Below are 11,771 nucleotides of genomic sequence, written 5' to 3'. Positions count from 1 at the left end.
CACATGCCCAGGTTGCAGGCTCAATCCCCAGTGGGGGGGTGGGGACATGCAGGAGGCAGACAATCAATGATTCTCTCTCATCATTGATGTTTATTATCTCTCTTTCCCTCTTCCTTCCTCTCTGAGATCAATAAAACATATATTTTTAAATGTTGAGACAAAATAGTCAAGTCATGGAAGAATAAGAGTCATAAATGAAATATAGAATTACTCCATCACATGAAATTCAAACATACCCATACTTAAACATGCTAATTCCTCTGGGTGTCTAAAAGCAAAATGAATGGGTAGAGAAACACAAGAGACTTCAGAGGTACTCAGGTCATATGTGATTATGAATGTTCATTTTATTAATACATTTAAACATTATATTTCTTTTCACAAAAATATTAAGTCTAAAAAATACATATTTGCCCAAGTACCTACAACAACTCAGCTTAAAGAGATAAAATATTATAAATATAATCAAAAACCCCTGTTTATCTTTTTTAAATATTATTCTAGTTCGTCTATTCACTCTTCTCTCTCAAATACAGCCACTATGTTACTATTGGTATTTTTAAAATACTGAAAGAATCTCAGAGAAAATCAATCAGAGCTCTGATCATACTCTGTCTGGAGCTTGGGCCACCACTGGACTTCCTGTTACATGAAGTAATAAATTTTCTATTGCGAGTCATGCTGATATCATCCTAACTGATAGAGGAAGGCCAGAAATGTCCTCCTCTGATACCAAAGTGAAAAGGCAGGAATGCAAATGTGGGGAACTTATAATGAGGAAAGGGATGCATATTCTTGCCATTGAGTTGGATCCTATTAGGAAGGAAGTAGAGGATATCTGCTGAAAGTGATAATGACACGTGGTATTGAGGGTGAGGGTTAGTCATTTTTATAGATTATGTGTAGTAGGGGATAAAATAATATGAATGAATGAATGAATGTAAGAACTGGTCGATACTTACAGGCTGAATGGAAGAAGCCAAAGGAGAGGGAGAGACTAGAGCTACTAGAGAAATGAGAAAAGTCGATGGAGCAAGATTCCTGAGAGAGAAGCGATAGAGATAAGGCTCCTGGGCTTGATTTACCTTCCTCCTTGTGCCCCACACAGGATAATTCACTGTTGTGTTAGTGATTTAGGGTGGGATATCCAGCTGGGGGACAGGAAGAAGATCCCTACAGAGATGGGAGAAGTTGTCATTGTAGGCAAAATATACTCAGTACAGGGCAATGTCTAAATTTACATTTGTATAGCTGGTATATTATGATCTGCCAAGGCTGTAGCCTTACCTTCATCCAGGTTTCATGTCCTATACATTCTTACCTAGAAGCCCCCTGATGGGATGATCTGCTCTTATCTGAAAGTCCTGTGGACACTGGCAGTTACTGGTTGCCTCAAAATATTCATATGTAATCTTGGGTCTGCTCTAGGTTTTTTTCTGTAGCTTGAGCCCTAGGACTTTGCTTAAGCCTACTTGAGTTACTCCCTTTTCTGCTTCACAGACTTTCTTTTTTCTTTATTGATTAAGGTATTACATATGTGTCCTTATCCCTCCCATTGCCCCCCCACAGCCCCTCACTCATGCCCTCACCCCCCTGGTGTCTGTATCCATTGGCTAGGCTTATATGCATGCATACTAGTCCTTTGGTTGATCTCTCCCTCTTACCCCCACCCTCCCCTACCTTCCCTCTGAGGTTTGACAGTCTGATTGATGCTTCTCTGTCTCTGGATCTGTTTTTGTTCATCAGTTTATGTTGTTCATTATATTCCACAAATGAGTGAAATCATGTGATATTTATCTTTCTCTGACTGGCTTATTTTGCTTAGCACAATGCTCTCCATTTCCATCCATGCTGCTGCAAATGTAAGAATTCTTTCTTTTTTTTTACAGCAGTGTAGTATTCCATTGTGTAGATGTATCACAGTTTTTTAATCCACTCATCTGCTGATGGGCACTTAGGCTGTTTCCAAATCTTAACTATGGTAAATTGTGCTGCTATGAACATACTAATGGCAAGAAATCTTTGGCATATTTATACATCAATAGTGAACTTACAGAAAGAGAGATTAGAAAAACAATTCCATTTACCATTGCACCAAAAAATTAAGATACCTAGGAATAAACTTAACTAACGAGGTAAAAGACCTGTACTCGGAAAACTACAGGACACTGAAAAAAGAGATAGAGGAAGACATCAGCAGATGGAAGAACATACTGTGTTCATGGATTGGTAGAATCAGCATCATTAAAATGTCCATACTACCCAAAGCAATCTATATATACAATGCACTCTCCGTTAAAATACCAATGGCATATTTCACAGACCTAGAAGAACTCTCCAAAAATTCATCTGGAATAAAAAAAAGACCCCGAATAGCTGCAGCAATCCTGAGAAAGAACAAAGTAGGAGGGCTCTCAATACCAGATATCAAGCTGTATTACAAAGCCACTGTTCTCCAAACTGCCTGGTACTGGCACAGGAACAGACATATAGACCAATGGAATAGAATAGAGAACCCAGAAATCGACCCAAACCACTATGTTCAATTAATATTTGACAAAGGAGGCAAGAACATACAATGGAGTCAAGACAGTCTCTTCAATAAATGGTGTTGGGAAAATTGGACAGATACATGCAAAAAAATGAAACTAGATCATCAATTTACACCATACACAAAAATGCTTCACAGACTCTTAACTTGAATTTCAAGTGTGTAGAGTTTGGCTTGACTTTCAAGAGTGCAGGACCCTGTGTTCACTCTGGGATTCCATAAAACAGACAGACCCTGCCCTCAAAGTGTTTAAAATCTGATAAGCCTGGCTATTTAGTCTCCTTGCCCCAAGTTAAGGAATCACAGGCATTAGCATTGGAAGGGATGATAAAAAGTGTCTTCCCTCACATTATGAAGATGAAAGTCAAAGACCCACTGATTAAGGGTTTTCCCATAATCACAAAATAGAGTAGCCCCTGACTCAAGATCTGTGTCTTTCTCTATTCCATGATGCTGCTTTGAGCAGCTACCATTTGGAAAGTCAATGTGAAGTACAGTAGAGGGTAAAGGCATAGTCCTTCACCTTTAAACTCTCAAAGTTACAAAGGCAGAGTCCCAGGTAATTATATTGTTGGTTTTTCAAAAATAGTTAAATGCTGAAATAGGTATATCATGAAGATAATAGAAAACTCTTGAAAATTGGAACTGGATTATATTTATTTCTATTTCAGCACAGTACCCAGCACATAGTAGGCATTCAATAAATAAATGTTATGTAGATTTAAACTACAAAATATTTAATGCGTTTGGAGTTAACATTTCTTAGAGTTTTGAACTTAAACTAGATGTTTTACAGAGTCTTCTTTGAAATGGGGTTGGCTGGGATGTGACATTTTCAAAACAATGGCTACATAAAAAACAAAACAAAAATACAAATGATGATAGAGTTCATTCTCAGTTTGTCCACGTTAAACTCTTCCTCGTGGAATGTTCTGCAATCCTCTTTCTTTGGTATCTTCTCCCAGTTTATGTCAAGCATTCATATGGCTTTGGTCAAAATACTAGACTAGTATTTCCTGAATCATTTGACATTCAGCTGTTGCTGAAGATGTTAAATCTACAAGCAAACCTGCTAATCGTTGGCAACAAAGCAGCTTAATCCTGGCTGCCAGTGATTTGTTTTGGAGCCTTTGGAGCAACAGAGAGATTCAAGTTTATATAAAGGGGTAAATAGTCGGTTAGAGATTAGAAGGGAAAAAAGGAAAAGACTTTTTTCCCCCAGACCACACACTGACAGGGGATCTTCCTTGAGCAATTGTTCCAGAATGTCTCACGTTTCTGTCCCCTCTCCTCCCCCTGGGTTCACTGCCCACTCCTCCCACTTTTTCAGCTGCAGAAGGCTTGATTGACATTTGTCACTACTGATTGAGAGAAAAAGATGCTTCAGGGAGAAGGGAGGAGGTAGGGAAGCAACCCCCTTAAAATCCACGGTAGTCAAAAGATGATTCCTTCTTTCTGCCTGTGTTTTGTCTCTCTAAATTATTCAAATCTGGGTGGCATCTAGGATAACTGGCATTTTGACACAGCTTAAGGGATTGTCTCACTAACACTATTGAATGGAAGCTGCCAACCTTTTAAAAAATGAATAAAGAGATCTTTGGTATAATCTGATATGTCAACAAACGAAAGGCAGCTTCATGCAAAGGCCTTCAATGTGTTTGACCAATTATACTCATTTTTTACTATTATCTTGGTCCATCCATCTATAACAGTAATCTTTATGAGATTAAAAAAGGAAAAAGCTCTTACTTGGATTTCTTTAAAGAATATGCATAATAGCTTGGTGGCTATTGCTTACTTACCCAGCCAGGGCAGCTGGTTGAGAAGGTAGATGTGAAATTATCTAGGCCAGAAAAGGTTTGCCTTTGTGAGAAATATTTTGAGGGTGGGGTGTGGAAGGAGCATTGGACTGAGGTTAAAGTGATTTGGCTGTGGCCTCAGATATGCCACTGCCAATTAGATAAGCCATCATGGAGCACTCTGGGCTATGTTTTCACCACCACCACCACCCACCCTGCCTGAGAATGAGGCAGTAGACAGGTGGTCCCCACCTCCTTCCAGCTTTAGGATCAGGCAATTATTGATTTATTCTTTTATTTTATTTGTTAGTAATATTTTCTCCTTCATGGTCTTTTGTGGATGGAGATACAGTGACATTTTTAAACTTTAGTTCAGTTCGAAACCATTTCCTAGTGTCTTGTGTGGCAGGCACTGTGCATTACAGTGTGTGTGTTTGGGGTGGGGGCAGATACAAAGATGAGTCTCCTGGTCTTATTCTCAAGGACTTGGCCATTTCACTTCTCTTGTTGGCTTACTTTCTTATTTACTGTTAGTAAGATAGGCTGAGTGTAGGGTTGCTGGATTTAACCAAAAAAAAAAAAAAAACCTGGGATGTCCAGATAAATGTGAAATTTAGAAAACAAAAACAAAAAATAATGACTGTAAAATATTTGGGACATACTTAGACTAAAATATTATTCATTGTTTATCTTAAATTCACAATTAACTGGGCACCTTGCATGTTACCTGGCTACCCTAAATGAAATCACCCCTGAGCTTTTCCTGCAGATGTCAGGAACATTCTGCTCTTATTAGATTCTTGTAGCCTTGAGTAAAACTGAATCCAAGAGAAAACTGGATATAAAATATATTTTTAAATCTAGTAGGAATGATTTATTAGTGATTCTAACAAATATGTCTTGAGGGCCTACTGTGTGCTAGGAACTAGGCTAAGTTCTGGGGATACAAGGGGAATAAAATATACACAGCCCACTCTCTCAAGAAGGTTATGGTCTACCAGGAGGGACATTTGAAATGTAATCACATTTAATAAGTACTTAATTCCAATTGTCATAAGGCCCACGAAGGAAAATAAAGGGTGCAATGAAAATGTTTAACAGAGGTGCCTAATTTCATTTTAAGGATTGGAGCAAGCATCTTTGAGGAAGTTACATTGACCTGAGACAACTGGGTTCTAGAGAAGAATTCTGGACAGAGAAGCCACTAAGAAGGTTTTCTTTTTGCATTCATGGGGGAATAGGTTCAAGTACAAGGGATATTAGAACTAACAAGTGGGTCAATTTTTTTTGTATACATATAAGAGCAACCATTAGCTCAGAAAGAATCACATTTCTAGAATCCAATATTAGTGTTGACCAAAACCATAGCAAAGGCTCAGATAAGAAAATTGTCTTAGTTTCTTTTCTAAGATGCCAGTGAGTCTGTCTGTTCTTGTTGCTCAGAGGCCATGATCTGTGAACTTAAGCACAAGTGGGAGAACTCTCCCATCAAGAGGTTATTTCAACACCATTTTACCACTTTGGAATGGTGGGTGGTGTATTAGTTTGCTAGAGCTGCCATAACAAAGTACCACAGACTAGGTGCCTTACTTAAATAACACTTTAATTAAACAGCAACAGTTCTGGAGGCTAGAAGTTCAAGACAAAGTTGTTGGCAGGGTTGGTTTCTCCTGAAGCCTCCCTCCTTGGCTTGTAGATGGCCATCTTCTCCCCGTGTTTTTCCTATGGTCTTACCTCTGTGTGCTTGTATGTTTCTGTCCAAATTTCTTCTTATAAGGACACCATTATATTGGATTACAGCCAATATAATGACCTCATGATCTTATGTAATGTAATCATCTCGTTTAAAGACCTTATCTCCAAATACAGTTACACTCTAACATACTGTGGGCTAGGACTTCAACATGTGAATTTGGGGCATGGGGGTAAACAATTCAGTCCATAACACATGGCATGGAAAAACTAAGTCTCTTTATTACCTCCTCTCTCAGAGGGAGGCTGTTAAGATAGTTATCTTCTTACAAAATTTAGAAATATCCAGTGGAGACAGTTCCAACCCCAGGTTGGTCTTTCTTTCCCAACCAACATGTCCAAAAACTCTAATTTCCACTTTCCCATTTGAGCCCTGTGTTCCAAGGCTTGGGCATTTTCACCCTACTTCAGAGAGTACATGCAAACATCAGCTTTGTGGTAGGTGGAGATTGGTTGGAGGGGGCACTTATTTAGGCAGTTAAATGGGTATCTTGCTCTCTGCACCACCTGCACTTAAATCCAGACCTTCAGGTAAGACCTAAAGGACATTGGTTCTAGACACTCATCGTTTCGTGGGCAGTGCTTAGACATAGAGAGAGAGAGATGGAAAGAGAATGAATCTTCAGGGATTACAGCTTTTTAATTGATTAGTGATTATTACTCATCCATTAGACTATTCACTTCGTCTCCTTGGAGAGGACATGCTCTTCTTTGAGCTTAATTTTGATGTGTTCTTACATCAAAATGTATATTGTTAATCAGGATACATTTTTCTGAATAACAGTTTGTCAGATTAGTTTGTTAAATATAGAATGCCACTTGCTAGGTAAACTATACCTGTGTGTGTGAGGAACTGAACTTTAGAGTAAAAAGACTGGTTAGAGTAAAAAGACTGACAATACTAGGAGTTGGTGAACCACTGAAACTGTCATATATTGTTGGTAGTAATACATAATGATACAATCGCTTTGGTAAAGAGTTTTGACAATCTTATCAAGTTAAACACATACCTTCCATATAACCTGGAAATCTCATTCTTAAATATTATCTAAGAGAAATTGAGGTATGTGTTCATACAAAGAATGTATGCAAATATTCATAGCAGTATTATTCATAAAATCCAAAATCTAGAAGCAAACAGGTCATTAACTGATGAATGAATTAAAAACCTGGTGTATCTATACTATGAAATACTTTTCAGCAATAAAAAATACTAAATTGTTAATACGCACAACCACATGGATCAGTCTCAAAAACAGTATGTGAAGTGAAAAAAAATCAAATATAAAAGACATATTTCACTCTATTGCCAAAGAAAAGGACCGTGGAAAGGAAATGAAAGGACTGGTCCATCTTGACTAAATCAGTTGGAAGCATTAACAGTCAATTGGGACTCAGATAAAAAGAATCTCACTTTGTTTCTATTAAAATGAGGAGATTAGAAAAAGGGGGAAAACTCTCTCCTTGAGGATAATTCTTCCTTACTTTAAGAGCTGAGGGCTTTTCTAATGAGAACACTAAGCCCATTTTACATCACACAGAATCTGGCGTCGCCACCTGCTTCAAGGGCGAGTGATGGAGCAAAAACAACAGACATGAATGCAAGAAGTCACCCCAAAATGGGCCTGCGAGAAGATTAAAGCGGGAAAGCAAATACACATTTTCTTTTGCAAAAACATGGGTGCAGAGTGGAATTGCTATTGTTCTGAATGATTTCCTAAATCAAGTCTGACCAGTGCCTAAGAAAAACGTGTCTAAGATAGACAAAAACAATTACTCTCTGGATTAAAAAAAATCAGTTTTCAGTTCCCTTTGTCATAATTTCATGCTTTCCTCTGTTACATTTATCTTTAGTCATCATTGTAAAAACAAATGTGTTGCAGATCCGAAAGTTGTTTATTGTGGGGCAGAAAAAACACTTTGTGGTTTATATACACGTAGTAATTCCCTAGATTACCATTTCATGGTACGCTGCACACCAAAGAAAGCAACCTGTGTCTTTCACGAAAAAGTGTGAGTGGGTCGGGGAGGCTCAAAGGGGTGTGTGGGGAGCCATCAGCCCCAGCACGGAATCAGATAAAGCTAGTGGCTTGGTATTAGTGTGTTCGCTTTGTCTAAGTCCTAGCATCTTCAATGGGCCAGCCCTCTCTTCATTTGTCAGCCCAGCGCACCTTTTGTGCAAATAATTTCCCATTGGTATTACCCAGAGCTTGGAGTTGATAGCCGACTAGCCTCTTTGCTTGTACCATTATTTCCAGCAAGCTTGCTACATCTGCAATAAATCCTGGAGGATTTGGGGGTGGACTGAGGAAGTATGAGTGACAGAATGAGGTGATGAGGGGTTGGATTCGGCTGAAACAAAAGCTTTTCCACGCTGGCCTGATGTGGCCCTGTTGCAGCCCCCGAGATTTGATTTGATCAAGTTTTGCCAGCTGTCTCCTCATGGAGTTCAAGCAAGTTAAAGACGCAGCCCACAAGCAATTCTTTCATTCTCTGCTCAGCTTGCCTATGAGTACCAGGGATGAAAACCTCTCTCTGGTCTTCGCTTTTGATGTTGTCCTGGCGGTAGGGAACGCTGGATATTAAGGAGATGCCTCAGCTGTGCCAAGGAACTGTTTGAAGTGAGAGACCCAGATGAAAAGGCAGGCTCTGGCTTTCTACAGCAGTGCCAGGCCGTTTTCAGGTGTCGGAGCAAGAAGTGTGGTTTAATCAAAATTTCTCAGCTTGGTTAGAGAGGGGTTATGATGAGCTCTTCAAAGCGGAGTCGTTTTTAAGCAAGATCAAATCCAAGGCTGTCATTTTATATAAAGTTTTCTCCTCTTGGATATTGTTGTTTTCTTTTCTTTTATCCAGAAAAGCTTAACTTGAAAGTGGTGTCTGTTTATCAGTGACGGCTATTATGTCTGTGTGTGTGCGTGCGTTTGAACATAAGAAGGAAGGGAGGCAGTGTGGCTTCTGAAAAGTCTATTGCACGAGAACCTGTGCAATTGCTCAGATATTTCCTTTGGTGCTTGGGATTTCAGGGTCCCTTGCTAGGACTCGGTAGTCAGAATAGTCTGGGTTATGCCTCGAAAACAGATATCTCTAAAATTTCCGTGATTTACAACAAAGGTTGATTTGTTGGCCATGCTATGAGTCTGCTATGGATTGAATGTTTGTGTCCCCTCCACCTCAAATCCATATGTGAGGCTCTAACCCCAATGTGATGGTATTTGGAGGTAATTAGGTGTGTATGAGGTCATGAGGGTGGAACCTCAATGATGAAATTAGTGACCTTGTAAGGAGATGAAGAGAACAGAGCTCGTTCTTTCTTTACCATGTGAGGATACAACCAGAAGACAGCCATCTGCGAACCAGGAAGAGAGCTCTACCAGACATTGAATATGCCTTGATCTTGGACTTCCCAGCCTTTGAGAAATAAATGTTTGTTGTTGAAGGCACCCTGTCTCTGGTATTTATTCTAGCAGCCTAAGCTGATGACTAAGACAGTGTCCATCATGGATCAAACCTGCTCTGTGCTGGCAACCCAGGTGGATGGGGCAGCCTCTGTCTGGGACATTGCATGTCCCAGAGCTAACTTTACATCAATGGGGGAGGGAAAGGTAAACATTCCACAGGAAGGAAACCAGACTGCTTGGAGGCCCCTTAGACAATCTCTAGCAGACCTCAGTTTCCCCATGTGATATACAAGGGAGTCTCTGGTTTGATTCAGTGGCCCTGGGAGGAGGCAGCACTTCTGGCTCTGAAGACCTGATGGAGATACTCCCATACAGAGAAGGCTCCAGGACCGTCAGAACACGGCTGATGAATGTGAAATTCCAACTTGACTGGCTGAAAGGTACAAGTGTCACAGCTGAGTAATAGTGTGGAAAAGGAATAAAACCAAAGGACCCAGGAGAAACCTCTCAAATATTACCCTTCATTTAAACTGAGAAATAATTTTTTTCCTGCCTTCAAGAAGAATAAGTCACTTTTCAATCCTTTTTGTGTGTGTGAAATATAACACGTACAGAAAAAATATGAAAAAGTGGATGTACAGCTTAATTATTGTAAAGGGTACGTGTGCAACTGCCACCCAGTTCTAAAAGTAGAGCATTGCCATATTTCAGAAGTCCCCAAATGTCCCTTCCCAATAACAGGGCCTTCATTTTCCCCTAAAAGATAACCCATATTAAACAATAAGGAATTTTTTAAAAAGTTATTTTTAAAAAAAGATAACCCGTAAAAGCTGTCTTAATGATGACACAGAAGTTCCTAATGTTACAACAATCAAAATTTATCAATTTGTTTTCTTTTGGTCAGAGGTTTCTTTGTCTTGTAAAATATGTTAACCTTAGGCTTGCATAAGTAGTTTAGATTCTGATACCTTGTGAAATAGGCTGTCATTTAGTTCTGTATAAGGCATCTTCTGCTATTCTTTCCTTTTTTAAAAAACAACAACAACATTTTGGCTACCTGGAAAGAGAAAAGTGTTTTTGTTTGTTTGTTGTTTGGCAAGGAGATGAATTTACCTTTATTTTAACTTGAGGACTTTTTGTTTATTTGTTTGTTTTAGTTTTGATCATTGAGTTCACAAGGAAATAGTACTAATTATTTAAACAGAAAAGAGAAATCAACCTTCAAGGATGTAGAAATGCCATTAAAATTCAGCTAAGTTTTTAAAGTTGAAATCTCTTTTCAGGAGATACCACTGTATCTCCCATCCCAGGCTGTGATCATTAGAATAGTCAAAAGGGAAAAAAATTAACTCTTAGCAGGAGGCATCAAAGAAAATCTGTCAGATATAATCTGGAAAAATGAACAGATCCAAAGTGTTTAGATGAGTTTATGGGCTGATGGCTTTATAATGGGATTATTTAAGGAGGTTGAGAGTTTTAGGGTCCATCCATAACCTTTTAAGAGCTATGTCACTTAGGGCAGTGACTCCCAGCAGTTCCTTAGAGCCATCTCATTGGACATTAGTAAGGCCACCTGACCCTAGCATATCCCAAACTGCTAATTCCCCTTTCCCCATGCATCTCCCAGGGCTCAGAATTTAGGCATGAATTGAAGATAGTGGAGGCTGGAACTGTGCCTTCAGGATTGGAGTTGGACTTGTACATCTGGCTGGCTTGGCCAACTGAAGGAGGGATTTCATCACCAATGCTGTCTCAAATATTTATTTATTGTCTTAGTTTTCTAGGCTACCATTACAAAATACCACAGACTAGGTAGCATAAATAACAGAATTGTATTTTCTTACAGTTTTGGAGAGTGAAAGTCTGAGATTAAGGTGATGTCAGGATTGGAGTCATGTGAGGTTTCTCTTCTTGGCTTGCCGTTGGCCACCTTCTTGCTATGTCTTCACATGTAATTTTCTCTGTGCAAACACATTTTTTTTAAATTGGAATTTTTATTGACAAAATTGTAGGTTCAAATGAAGAGAGATATCCTGTAACTTTTATCCATTTCCCCCCAATAGTAACATTTTGGGAAACCAGGATATCAACACTGGATCTTATTCTGCAGAGATGCTCAAGGTGGTATTGGGGTCAGAAATAATTACTAATAAGAGTCTTATTACTGACCCCAATACCACATCTGAGCATCTCTACAGAACTCAATGCTATAACATGTGTAGAACTTAGTAGAGTATGGTCTCTTGACCTAACCATTCTCGCTCTGCTCCT

The sequence above is a fragment of the Myotis yumanensis genome, unplaced genomic scaffold (assembly GCF_028538775.1).
Source record: "Myotis yumanensis isolate MYYU_CA2020_CCGP unplaced genomic scaffold, mMyoYum1.0.hap1 SCAF_3, whole genome shotgun sequence".
NCBI classification, from domain to species: Eukaryota; Metazoa; Chordata; class Mammalia; order Chiroptera; family Vespertilionidae; genus Myotis; species Myotis yumanensis.
This window is presented reverse-complemented; position numbering follows the sequence as displayed.